The sequence below is a fragment of the Ranitomeya imitator genome, chromosome 9 (genome assembly GCF_032444005.1).
Source record: "Ranitomeya imitator isolate aRanImi1 chromosome 9, aRanImi1.pri, whole genome shotgun sequence".
NCBI lineage: Eukaryota > Metazoa > Chordata > Amphibia > Anura > Dendrobatidae > Ranitomeya > Ranitomeya imitator.
In genome coordinates this window covers 136732665-136747255 of record NC_091290.1, presented here as the reverse complement: position 1 = coordinate 136747255, position 14591 = coordinate 136732665, and positions in this window count along the sequence as shown.

The window sequence follows — 14591 nt, the reverse complement described above, 5'->3', positions numbered from 1 at the left end:
GGGCTCCGGCTCCCCTCCCCTGGGCTCCGGACGATTTCTCGGCCTGCGACATCTTGGGGGTGGCGAGTCGGTGTCACTAGGGGAGGAAGAGTGGGAGGAGTACAGAAAAGTGGGGTCCTCTCCCTCACTATCAGCTTCGGAGGCAAGAAAGGAATATGCCTCCTCAACTGAGTACAGCCTTTGTGACTGGGATGACTGGGATGAGCGGGACATTGTGTGTGTGGTGCGTGTGCGTGTGTAAAAAAAAATCTAAACTTTATTATAGTGTTGCGTGTGCGTGTGTATGTGCGAGTGTTTGGTGAAACTCTTCTGCAGGAGGAGGCTATAAGGTGCGGGGAGCTGTCAGACGCGTGTGGGGGCTGTCAGGCGCGTGGGGGCTGTCAGGCGCAGGGGGCTGTCAGGCGCGGGGGGCTGTCAGGCGCGGGGGGCTGTCAGGCGCGGGGGGACAGGAGGGGGCTGAGGAGATGCAGCGTCAGATGGAGATGAAGCTGGCAGCAGCAGGTGATCAGGGGGGCAGGGAGTGATCAGGGGGGCAGGGGGTGATCAGTGGGTGATCAGGGGGGCCAGGGGGTGATTAGCGGTGATCACTAAAGAGGGTGATCACCAGGGCAGGAGGGGCTGACAGACACAGGGGCGGTAGCAGAGAAGAAAACGCAGCAGCAGCAGCAGGTGATAAAGGGGGGCAGAGGGGTGATCAGGTGGACGGGGGGGGGGCAGGGGGTGATCAGGGGGGCAGGGGGTGATCAGTGGGTGATCAGGGGGGCCAGGGGGTGATTAGCGGTGATCACTGAAGAGGGTGATCACCAGGGCAGGAGGGGCTGACAGACACAGGGGCGGTAGCAGAGAAGAAAACGCAGCAGCAGCAGCAGGTGATAAAGGGGGGCAGAGGGGTGATCAGGTGGACGGGGGGGGGGGGCAGGGGGTGATCAGGGGGGGCAGGGGGTGATTAGCGGTGATCACTGAAGAGGGTGATCACCAGGGGAGGGGCTGACAGACGCAAACGCGGTAGGAGAGAAGAAAACACAGCAGCAGCAGCGGGTTATGAAGGGGGGCAGAGGGGTGATCAGGTGGACAGTGGGGGGGCAGGGGGTGATCAGGGGGGGTAGGGGGTGATCAGGGGGGGCAGGGGGTGATTAGCTGAAGATCACTGAAGAGGGTGATCACCAGGGGAGGAGGGGCTGACAGACGCAGGGGGCAGTAGGAGAGAAAACACAGCAGCAGCAGCAGCAGGTGATAAAGGGGGGCAGGGGGTGATCAGGTGGACGGGGGGGGGGGGCAGGGGGTGATCGGGGGGGTAGGGGGTGATCAGGGGGGGCAGGGGGTGATTAGTGGTGATCACTGAGGAGGGTGATCACCAGGGGAGGAGGGGCTAACAGATGCAGGGGGCGATAGGAGAAAAGAAAGTAGAGCAGCAGCAGGTGATAAAGGGGGGCAGGGGGTGATCAGGTGGACAGGGGGGGCAGGGGGTGATCGGGGGGGTAGGGGGTGATCAGGGGGGGGGCAGGGGGTGATTAGTGGTGATCACTGAGGAGGAGGATCACCAGGGGAGGAGGGGCTAACAGATGCAGGGGGCGATAGGAGAAAAGAAAATAGAGCAGGAGCTGGTGATAAAGGGGGGCTGGGGGATGATCGGGGGGGCAGGGGGGAGGGAGCGGAGGTTGGGGGGAGTGGAGGACAGGAGAGGGGAGGTACCTGTCCTCAGCAGCAGCGGCGGTACTGGCGGTAGCAGTGGGGGAGGCGGCGGTGGCAGTGGGGGATACGGCGGCGGCGCTCTGAAGATGTGTGCGGCGGCTGCGGCGGCGATCGCGGAGTCTGGGGGGGCAGGTGAGCAGTCGGGCACCTCGCTCCTCAGCTTCCACGGATGGGATGAAGCTGAGGAGCGAGGCAGACGCTGTTTTTCTCCGCCCCTCCAGCTCTGATTGGAGTGCTAACGTCACATGGACGCTAGCTCCAATCAGAGCTGGAGGGGGTTAAAAAAAGGTCAGCAGCGGTGATCGTAGACCTGGGGGGGCAAAGCCACCCCCCCTGGGGTGAAGTACAGGTCCCCCTGCACCTGCGGGTACGGTGACATTTGAATGACCCCGGTCACCGGACCCGCAGGGAAGCATTCCCGCCATGACGCCACATAGGCGTCATGGGTCGGAATGGCACCGACTTTCATGACGCCTACGTGGCGTCATGGGTCGGGAAGGGGTTAATAATCCATATGGTTCAGATTCTTTATGCTTGTTACTAAAAGACGTAGCTTGCTTAGCATGTGAATATTCGATGCCGGTACAATTTCACATGAACTATACGTCATTAGACTTCACTAACGAGTCCGAGCTGTTTTCTGATCAAGTCGTCAGCTCATTTTGGCCTTATCTCGTATAACGAAAAATGAATCCGAAACAAAAAGAAAATTAATGTAAATGTCAGGTGAAATGTTTAGCTTTGATATTCAGCGTGACTTCCAGTCATAGCAATAAAAGGGATTTATAATAAAATGTGAAACCCACACCTGACGGTTTATCAAATGTGTTAAAACAATTAATTACATCTAGCTCAGTAAAAAAAAAAAATTAAAGCGTGCTTGATGGGAAAGTCATAAAGGTATAAAGGCTGTAATATCTAATATACAGTGGGGCAAAAAAGTATTTAGTCAGTCAGCAATAGTGCAAGTTCCACCACTTAAAAAGATGAGAGGCGTCTGTAATTTACATCATAGGTAGACCTCAACTATGGAAGACAAAATGAGAAAAAAAAATCCAGAAAATCACATTGTCTGTTTTTTTTAACAATTTATTTGCATATTATGGTGGAAAATAAGTATTTGGTCAGAAACAAACAATCAAGATTTCTGGCTCTCACAGACCTGTAACTTCTTCTTTAAGAGTCTCCTCTTTCCTCCACTCATTACCTGTAGTAATGGCACCTGTTTAAACTTGTTATCAGTATAAAGTAAAGTAAAGTATGTTATTTAGAGACTTTTTACATTATGTTGCAATCTCTGCATTGCTCCTCAAACCTGCTGGTTAATCCATTGTTTACTGTAAGCATTATGAACCGTTATTTAGAAACTATTCGCATTACCCTGTAATCATCTCTGCAATCTTCTGTGGCTTCCAGGGTGTATTGCTCCACTTGTTGCCTACCTATTAGACTTGACCCAACTATGAGTCCTTATCTGTCTACAAGTCTTTATCAACCTACTAGTCTTGATTTATCTTCTAGTCTCGATGTCCCTACTATTCTTCTTGACCCATCTTCTCGTTTTTGACCTACATTCTGGTCTTGACTTATCTACCAGCCTTAGTGTACGTTTTTAGTCTTAGCCTTTTGTCTAGTCTACCTTCCCATTGCTAATTCATCTGCAAATCTCCTAGAACATAGATAACCGCTACAGTATAATAGTAATCGATTGTGCAGCCTGTGAGAATTCTTTGTTTTAGAACATATTCTACTCTATCTTCATCACAACCCTACGAATACTGGGCATCAAATGGGACTTAAATGCACAATCTGCACTTGTGAGTCCTTTGGTGCAGTATTTTTTTTTATCTATGATGAGTTAAAAAAAAAAAAGAAGAAACAAATCCATGCATGTTCCTCTTCGCTCAGCGTTTCCACCATTCTTTCGAGAGCTGCACAGTTCTCCTTTCATCCGCATCATTCAATTCCAATGTATTGATAAGTTCTGCGCTCCAGTAATTCTCAGCTTTCTGGGTTGTCTATTGACCTTTTCTTCATTCTTCTTTTTCTCAGCTCTCATTCTAAATATATCTCCTGATTCTATCGTAGATTCCTTATGGTGACATCTACTAGTTCTGTCGAGATATTAGTTTCCTCTGCTGAACAAAGAAGTGTAAAGGGCCGAAAAATAAACTGTATGGAAGTACTGACAAGTCCGGACTGGCCACAATCCTTGGGCTATTGCAATGACATTTCGGAATAGGAGCAGTAATAAGCCTCCGAAAAATCTTATTACATGTCGGCCATAATAGCCCCCATGGTCAGTCTTATATGTAACCAGGTTAGCCCAAGGCTCTTCCTCCCTCTTCCACTGAAACCAAAATCTACCTATAGATGTGTCCTTCCTTACCTTTCCTCTGGACAAGATGAAAGATCCAAGATGATTAGCTTCGACAAGAAAAAAAATCATGATTTTTGTGATACTCTGTCAAGAGATGTCACAAAATTAGGCAGATTTGCTCAATTTTGAGGATGGAGAATAATTTAGTGTTAAATCTAATCTGCCAGCAAAGCGTTGAAAAAAGAAGGAAATCTCAAACTGGGCTGTCCTTGCACCCCTATACCTGCCCAGTCCTCCAACTGGCTCCTCGTTGGTTTTCTCCTCCCCCCTGAGGACTTTCAGCAAGTCATGCACCTGCGTGTGTCATGAGGAACACCATTGACTTTATTGATGTGAGTATTTACCCCACGCGATCACTTGGAACTTAACGCGCGTCGGTGACATGTGCTAAACTGGGCATCGTCATTATCGGCACCCAGGAAGACCTGGAAGATGGAGTAAACCAAAAATGAGCCAACTGGAGGACCAAGCAGGGAGTAATGACAGCAGCACAAATATGGGGGTTGAGGGGAAAAGAATAAAAGAGTTTATAGATTTTTTTTAACCCTTTCTCAGGCCATATAATCCCTTGGAATGGTGGAAGGCTGCATTGAAATTTGCAAAATTTATCATGAACTTGTTTGGAATCAATTGTTCTGAGGTAGATTGCAGCCCATCGAGGGTTTTGCTGGCCATTCCAGACAAAGGATTGCCTCCCTATTGTTCACCTATAGGCACATATGATATAAACTTCTCCCGGCAGAGTGTAGCCAAATTTTGTTTTTCTTATATGTTGGAGAAAGTGAAAAGAAGGAGTCTTCTGTATCTTAAACCTCCACATTGCGCAGGCGTTCCTCTCATTAGGTTCCCTCAGAACAGCTTTATTCCCAGACTTCTTGGCAGAGAATGTTTGATTTTACTTTTTTCTCCTTTTAGTTGTAAAGTATTATCTTCCCAGATATCAGTTTTATGCTTCCCAGACAAATAATCAATGAGGGTTGAGCGGAGCTATCTAAATCACAATGGGAAATGGCAGGCTCTTATTCTTCGGAGGTGTTTGTCGTGGCAGAGGTGGATTCTCCCAACCTCATTATTTTTCTTTCCAGACTTCCATTATGACTAATTAGCTTTCTTTCGTCAATAATGAGATGACTGGAAACACTTTTTTTTTTTTTAGGATAATATGCTCTCTGCCATAAATTGAATGACTTCGCATAAAACTAATTTATGAAAATCACATTGTGTGGACACATTAGATCCTGGAGATGGGAAAGTCGATCATTGTTGACCGGTTGGACATAGAGCGTCTACTCTAACAGTAGAAATAGGGCAACATTCCTATCCAAAATATTAAACAGGTCCCTTATGCCCAGTTTGGCTCTCAATATGCAATCTAGGGTCTAATTCTGAAGGCCAACAGAACCAGATTATTGGGGTACCTAGAGGTCTCCGCTGCCCATTTCGTTCCGGCCCTTTCCATAATCAACAGACACCATGGTGTAAGGTGGTTGCAGTGTTGTCAGAATCAATAGGAACTTCTGACAATTACAGACGCTGTTCTACTAATAGGAGAATCTTCTCTAGAGCCCTTCCAGGACTTTTCACACAGTCATCTCCTAGTTTATCAGTTTCATAGCTCTGGGATGTGGTTGTCAGGTGTGAGTGATACCAAAAGAAGTAAGAAAGTTATGAGATAAGTAGGACTAGAGATGAGTGAACCCATCCTGTAACGTTCATAGTTCGTATCATACGGTGCTAAACTCCAAACAACGGACTTCTCCTGGAAGTCCATTTAATAGTTCGGAGTTCGAGAAGGAGAGAGAGAGGGTTAAATGGAGAAAAAGAGAGATACATTTTCCAGTTCAAAAGTTCAGGTCCCCGTTGATTTCTATAGGGTTCAAGTTCGGGTACAGCTCTGGTAATTGAACTTTGGATGAAAGTTTGGCCTAACTCGACAAACCCGAACTTTCACAGGTCCACTCATCCCTATTCAAGACAAGCCCTTTTTTCTCTATAAGTCCACATGGACAGGTGACCGCTGCAGCCAATCACTGGCCAGTGATGCATTAGTCACCAATGCAATCAGTGATTGGCTGCAGCTGTCACCTGCCTGTCACAGAGATCGGAGGAAGACCAAAGTAGCTTTCCAATGAGAATATTAAAGGGAATCTGTCAGCTGGTTTTGGATAGGTAATCTAATAGCAGCATGGTGTAGGGTCAAAGACCTTGATTCCAGCGATGTATCACTTACTGGACTGTGTGTGTTTTTTCAATAAAATCAGTGTTTTATCAGCAGGAGATTATCACTAGAGGACTAGATGTTATGTGACTCATAGTCCAACCACGCCTCCATCACTTGATTGGCAGATTTCTGCCAATCAGTGATGTGGGCGGGGTTATACATAGCTCAGCATTCGGAGAACTGCTGCATCTGCAGCAGAGAAAACTGTGATTGTATCACAACTGCTGCATCCAGTAAACTAAGTAATATATCGCAGGAATCAGGGTCTCTGGCTCTACATCATGCTGCTGTTAGATTACATAGTACAAAGCCTGCTGACAGATTCATTTTTTTCAGAGAGATTTAATAAACAAATTAAGGGAAGCTTCTAATTCCACTCAATGAGGCAAAGGAGCAAAACTGTTAATTATTTTGATAATTAACGGTTGAAAGACAGATAACTGAAATTTGACGAAATGAGACCTTTACCCAACTGATCTCCTGAGTCCCGAGGGGGACACAGGATTGTCCCGCCTTTGTAATTTTACAGTATCTGATATTCTGGCTTGTCGCTTAGTACAACACGTTCCCATTAATTTTCCCAATGCACAGGGTACTTAGGATTATGTGTGACTTCACCATATTCTAATTATTTTTAACAAATACTTTGGCAAAGTGACAAAACAAATGAGAATTGTAAATGGAAAACAGTATCTGATTTGCTTCTGATTGGGTTTACTGTGCACCCATGGAAAAAAATAACTGGTGAGTTTATTGCCCAAGGTATATTTTCTCCTGGGCATCTCTTCGAGAAAGGACCTGTATGAAATTCTGAAAAAAAAAAAGTATTTTGAAATCAAAATAGCGCCTCCATGTCCAATGGCTATTTTTGGGAAAGCAGCTAAGTGCCTTCCAAGTAAATGGAGTTTACCTGTAATACCAGGTCAAGGGGGACACTATTTTGGAAATACTCACATGATACCTCCTGGGTCTTCTAATTGTGATGCACCTTGTTGACAACAACCAGCATAGATCTTGGGTATAGAAGATCGTTGTTTTCATACGTATTAATGGACATCTATTGTTTTTAATACTACGTTGTACAGATGAATGAATCAATTCAATGCAAATTTTTATGAATTTGCCAAAAAACGACAAATTTGTACAATTTGCTATTCGCTTCAGGCAAATAATCTAATATTGTATGAGCCAGAAAAGGCTTACATGACCTCGGGTGGACTTACTCATCATGAATGATATATAGCACAGCCAATCATAAAGAATTATCATAGCCTAAATAAAATCTGAAACAGGGAATGCAGCAGCCGTAATGTGGTGAATCTGGATAGTGAGAGGACGTCACAGCTGAGCCAGAGAGAAAGCCATAAAACACTCAAGAAACTGGGCCGATAATATGTAACAGGGTAGAAGTGAAGAACGGTTACCATTGCTTTACCCACAGCCCTTTAAGTTGAGGTTATTTGGACATTACTGAGGCTTTATTTGCTGTAAAGAGTTGAAGTGAGTTGGACGCCTCCGAGTGTTACACACTTCATTCAGGGCAATTGGAGGGTTTGTAGAACTTTCAAACTGTTGAAAACCACATTTTTCGCAAAAAATTTGGTGAAGCTGGTGAATGTTACGCACCTGCCCCAGATCTGCGCTGTGTTCCGATCTGCTGAGTGCTGCTGTGCTCCACATGAAGCTTTGCAGATGGCAAAGTGTGATCCCATGTGATCATCTGCCTGGGCCAATATAAGGCTCACCAAGACACACATCTGTGTCTTGGTATTAAGACTTTTAGCTTGTCAGTTCATTGCTACATGTCCACCTATGGCTTTCAGTACCTATGCTACCTGATCCTCATCTTCTGGTACATGTCCACCTATGGCTTCCAGGATGTCTCCTGGCTGCCTGCAGCTGCCAGTACCTCTACTACCTGTTCCCTGTCTTCCAGGACTTCTGCTATATATCCACTTATGACTTCCAGGACATCTCCTGTCTGCCTGCGGTTTCCAGTACCTCTGCTACCTGCCTGTGGTCTCCAGGACTTCTCCTGTCTTACTGTGGCTTCTAGGACGTTTCCTGTCTGCTTGCAGTCTCCAGGTTCTCTGCTACCTGTTTCCCGCATGCCCGTGTGCCAACCCAGACTTTGGGTTTCAAGGATCCACCTCACTTAGTTAGCCTAACTGATAATATCAATTTCCAAAAATTTGCTCATCTGTACCAAAAATAAATCCGAGATTCAGAGATGTTCGGACCCCTGGTATTCAACCTAATGGCCAATGCATAAGGAGCTGTAACACAGAGCCCCTAGCCCAGAATGATACGGTCCCATACTGTTGCTCTATGCATCCTTCATAAGCAACCAATGAAAAATTACGTTTTGGCATGCTTCGATGCACATTGTATTAGAGATCTATTCGCACTTGGTAACTTTACTTCTAGGTAAGAATAACATGGGCACTATATGGCGGCACACATTCTACTCCCTAAAGACCAATAGTTTCTTCCACTGACCCGAAACTACACTTCAAGGAGCCTTTCTTCTGAAGGCCAAAATAACTGGGATGAAGTTGTCTTCATTATGGTTCCAAAAATTGCTCCAAAACTGCTGTGTGGATAAGGTCTTAAGCCTCTTATTCTTATCACGAGTGGTGGGTTGATCTCGTACCCAATTGTCTCTCCTTCACTAATGAGCCTTGATAAAAAAAGCACAACCACAAGCAATTCGTGACTGACTAATCACCTCCGAGTATTACCGCAAGTACAGAATAATCCAGGTTTACGACAAGTATCTATTCTGTTCTTCTTAGAAATTACATCTCCACCCTCCAATTTATCAAAATACATTCTAGCTACACAGCAGGCTGCAGTTCACATCATTACCACTAGGTGGCAACATTTTGACACATGTAGCAAAAACATCTCCCTACAGAGTATCACAAAATTGTATTTTATTTAAAGATGGTCATCTAACAGCCCTCATCTAATGTTGAGCCAAAAGGAAAGCTGAAGAAGGAGACAGGGCAAGTAACTATTATTGCTTACATAGCTGAAATTTGTTACAATGTATGAAGCTATGAAATAAATAATAATAAAAGCAATCAGTCAGGGTAGTACTCTAGGATATCAATACATCAGCAGCATAAATCTTTCTCCTGACTTGGACTCCACACTGAATGCTTTTAGCTACATATATGCCAGCTCAGCAGCCGTGCAAGCAGGACTAGGTCAGGATGGTTAGTTGATGCTATGAACATGAGCCATGTGAAGGACCTGATCTAAACATTATACATCAGCAAGAAGAGGGACTGAAAAGCTTTCTTTCGTCATGCTGGATTTTGTTTTAGAGTTAGAGTGGGGATGTCAAATTCAAACACAAAACTGAAAAACTTGGACAAAATCGTGGGCCAACCAGTATACCAAATAATGGACCCCACATGTTTCTTCATACAGTAAAATGGCCCCACTTAGTCCTCCATACAGAATAATGGACCCCACAGAGTCATTCATACAGAATAATAGGTGCCACATAGTCCTCCATACAGTATAATGGGCCCCACATAGTCCTCCATACAGAATAATGGACTCCACATAGTTCTTCATACAGAATAATAGACGCCACATAGTCCTCCATACAGAATAGTAGGTGCCATATAGTCCTCCACACAGAATAATAGGCCCCACATAGTTCTCCATACAGTGTAATGGGCCCCACATAGTCTTCCATACAGTACAATGGACCAAATAGTACTCCATAAAAAATAATGGACCCCACATAGTCCTTCATACAGTATGATGGCCCCACATAGTCCTCCATACAGAATAATGGACCCCAGAGAGTCCTTCATACAGAATAATAGGTGCCACATAGTCCTCCATACAGAATGATAGGCCTCACATAGTCCTCCATACAGTATAATGGGCCCCACATAGTCCTCCATACAGAATAATGAACTCCACATAGTTTTTCATACAGAATAATAGACGCCACATAGTCCTCCATACAGAATAGTAGGTACCATATAGTCCTCCATACAGTATAATGGGCCCCACATAGTCTTCCATACAGTACAATGGACCAAATAGTACTCTATAAAGAATAATGGACCCCACATAGTCCTCCATACAGAATAATAGACTCCACATAGTCTTTCAGACAAAATAATAGGCCCCACATAGTCCTCCATACAGAATAATGAACTTCAGATTGTCCTTCACACAGAATAATAGGCCCCACATAGTCCTCCAAACAGAATAATGAACTTCACATAGTCCTTCACACAGAATAATAGGTCACACATAGTCCTCCATACAGAATAATGAACTTCACATAGTCCTTCACACAGAATAATAGGCCACACATAGTCCTCCATACAGAATAATGAACTTCAGATTGTCCTTCACACAGAATAATAGGCCCCACATAGTCCTCCAAACAGAATAATGAACTTCACATAGTCCTTCACACAGAATAATAGGCCACACATAGTCCTCCATACAGAATAATGAACTTCACATAGTCCTTCACACAGAATAATAGGCCACACATAGTCCTCCATACAGAATAATGAACTTCACATAGTCCTTCACACAGAATAATAGGCCACACATAGTCCTCCATACAGAATAATGAACTTCACATAGTCCTTCATACAGAATAATATGATTTAGTGGATGGAATCCCGTCCTGGTCACTTTTTGCTCACACAGCTACAGGCTTGTTATATTGGAAAGCTCTGATACCCTATAACCTGAGATGAAATTTAAAGCAAATTTCTGCAAAGCCAAAAGCAAGCAAGACTTGGAAAGACCTGCTAGACTCGGCCATTTTCTCAATCCTGCATAGATATTTTTATGTTGAAGACAATTGAAATTTATGTAGACATTTATTTTTTGTTTCTTATTTGTGGTGCTGGACCCTCCAGTGGCTTCTGAGCAGTGACAGCTAGTGATGAGATGGATCACTCAAGCATCTTCTACACTAAAAGGATTGCACACTTGAGCAACAAATCTTTCTTTTACTACCAGAATGGAGCAGGAGGCATAACCAAAGGTCACCATGTCGTATTAATGCCACAGCGAGGCGCCATGTCTTCTTTGTTCTCCTAAGCAAAACCAATTAAGGTGCAGCACATCCTGACAGTAAACTCACCCAGCAGAGAAAGTTATCTAGCTAGCTGGTCTGCAACCTCAAGTGTGGTGGAACTACAACTCCCAAAATGCAAGGGAAGTTTGCAACGTACAGGTAAATGTGAGCTTCATCAAAGACCACAGTTTAGTGTTTAGTCCTTGTCCTGCATGTCCCAGATCGCCGTACACCGCCATGTTCTCCCATTTCCTCAAACGTATCTTGAATAAGCTGAGCAGAAAGTCACAGCTATCCCTCCACCAATATCACATCTCAGTTGCGACTCTCATGGCAGGTCCCCCTGAGGTTCCCTCTATAGTGGGCTCTTTGTTTGGAAATCACTCGCTGACTATTTTCTCAGTACAGGGGTCTTCAATCTGCCATGTGGTATCAGCCACATCATGACTCACTTTCTGCCTTTCAGCTCTCTTTATAGCATCAGAGACATCTAGTGGTGAAAATGAAATTGCAGGCATAAATGCAATACTCAGTATTATTCACCTATTGTGAAATGGAGAGTTACTGAAGACCTCAGGCAGGTTGCAGAGTTACTGAAGACCTCAGGCAGGTTGTAGAGTTACTGAAGACCTCAGACAGATTACAGAGTTACTGAAGACCTCAGGCAGGTTGCAGAGTTACTGAAGATCTCAGGCAGATTGCAGAGTTACTGAAGATTTCAGGCAGATTGCAGAGTTAATGAAGACCTCAGGCAGGTTGCAGAGTTACCGAAGACCTCAGGCAGATTGCAGAGTTAATGAAGACCTCAGGCAGGTTGCAGAGTTACCGAAGACCTCAGGCAGGTTGCAGAGTTACCAAAGACCTCAGGGAGGTTGCAGAGTTACCGAAGACCTCAGGCAGGTTGCAGAGTTATTGAAGACCTCAGGCAGGTTGCAGAGTTACCGAAGACCTCAGGCTGATTGCAGAGTTACTGAAGACCTCAGTGAAATTGCAGAGTTAGTGCAGACCACAGGCAGACTGAAGACTCAAGAACTGGAAGCAGCAGGAAGACAGGCGGTGTCATGGACACCACAGACAGGTAGCAAACAAAACTCTGGAGTAACAAGAAAGTCCAAATACCATGGAAGCCTCAGGCAGCTAGGAGACATCCTGGAAACCATCGGCGGACACACAGCAGAGGACCTAGATGACCGGGAAATCCTAGATGACCTGGAAGTCCAAATACCATGGAAGCCTCAGGCGGCTTGTAGACATCCTGGAAACCACCGTTGAACACACAGCAGAGGACCTAGATGACTGGGAAGTCCTAGATGACCTGGAAGTCCAAATACCATGGAAGCCTCAGGCGGCTAGGAGACATCCTGGAAACAGGCGGTGGACACACGGCAAAGGTCCTAGACCAACAAGACAAGGTAGCAGACAGAACTCTGGAGAAAGTGGAAAGTCTGAAAACCATGGAAGCTGCAGGCCAATAGGAGATGTCCAGAAAAATCCAGGCATTTAGCTGAAAGCTTCAGAAATGTAACTCGGGGTCTAGAAACCCCAGGCATTTTGGTGACTGTGGATAGGAACTGTGCACAGACAAACTAAAATTTTTACTAGAAAGTCTTAATATTAGTGTGTATCCTGGGATGTTTTATATAGGCCCAGGAAATAAACACATGGGAGCACGTCGAGCTACATGCAAATCCCGACATGGGGCACAAGAAAGTCTAGTGGACTGAGGGTGGGGTGGGGGAAGCAAGGTACGGATCTGGGACAGCTGTGTAACACCTATAGAATGAGCACAGTTGTAATAGAGGGGGAGCATATAGCATTCACCCCCTTATATTGTGAGTACAGTCCCAACTTCATGCAAAACGTTCTGTGCCTTCAGCCTTCGTACACAGTAGCAGGCTGTCAGTTAAGTATTGTCAGGGCATGCTGGGAGTTGTAGTATTACAACAGCTACATCTGCCTTTACACACCGCTGCAGATTGTCAGAAAACGCTGGGAATTGTAGTCTCAAAGTAAACAGGAACTACCACCCCAATCGGAGACACGATATCGGGTATCTCCATCCCCGACTTTTTTAAAAATAACATTTTTTTTTAATTTATTTTCATTCTTTTTTCCGTTCCCGCCATGTGAGTTACCGCCGCACATTACACTTATTTACAATATTCTCCTTCCACTTCTTAACTCAAGGCTACGACCATCAACTCTTCAATTGATCAAACCTCCATTAAAATGCAGTGTTTGCGGCTATTGCATTCGCTTCTGAGTGTTCTTGCTGGAGTTTGTCCATTATATTAGGATCACAATATTTTATATACAAGACTCGCAATCCGGCGATGTCCTATTACTTTATTATGGTGGACGGGCAGAACATCTTCTGTTACCGGAATATCAAGATTTACTATCATGTATCATGACTATCATGTTCAGTAGCGCAGTACAATTTGCAAGCCGTCACATCGGTCCCTTTGGCTCACTGTTTAAAGGGCACCTATCATTTGTATAATATATTATATTAGCTAATAAGTGCTGCTGATTGGTGCAGATTAAAGTCCTGACGCCCCCATTGATTGCTCAAACTAAGCGTGCACAACGTAGTGTGAATCCATTGAGCCCGTACATCGCCCGTTTTGCTTACTCTGCAGGTGTTTACACCTGAGGACCGAGACCCCCTATCAATCAATGGCACTTTACAGCTCCTGTATTTTTTTTGCAAATGATAGTAACACTTTAATTCTCTTGCAATACCAAGTGTCACCTGTGGACTGGTGTGGCGCTGTTTTGAAAATGCAGCAGTCTTTCTGCTTCTGTACAATTAATTATCAGTATGTTTTTGGAGTGTAGGATGGACTCCATGACATATCATTGCCGCACCAGGGCCCGAGAACTAAGGGGGCCACTACTACCTCCAAAGCAGGTGGAATTGTGCATTATGATGAGCTATGCAAGGGGCCCCTATATTGTTCTTGTACAGGGGCCCCATCTGTCTGTGTCCGCCAGTGGCTAAATGACGTATGATGCACTTCCAGAAAAGTCCAGCAATTCTGTCTCATCACAAAGCCCTACAAGTGCAGAGACGGCAGGTGATGCCTCGGTAATTTTTACCGATCCTGGCGGCTACGGTCACGTGACCTGTGCCCATCAATCACATGATTAAAAAATCATTGCGGCACATTACGGGGATCATTAGGCGCTCTCTCCGTACAGTTCAGTACCGCGGACAGTTCTAC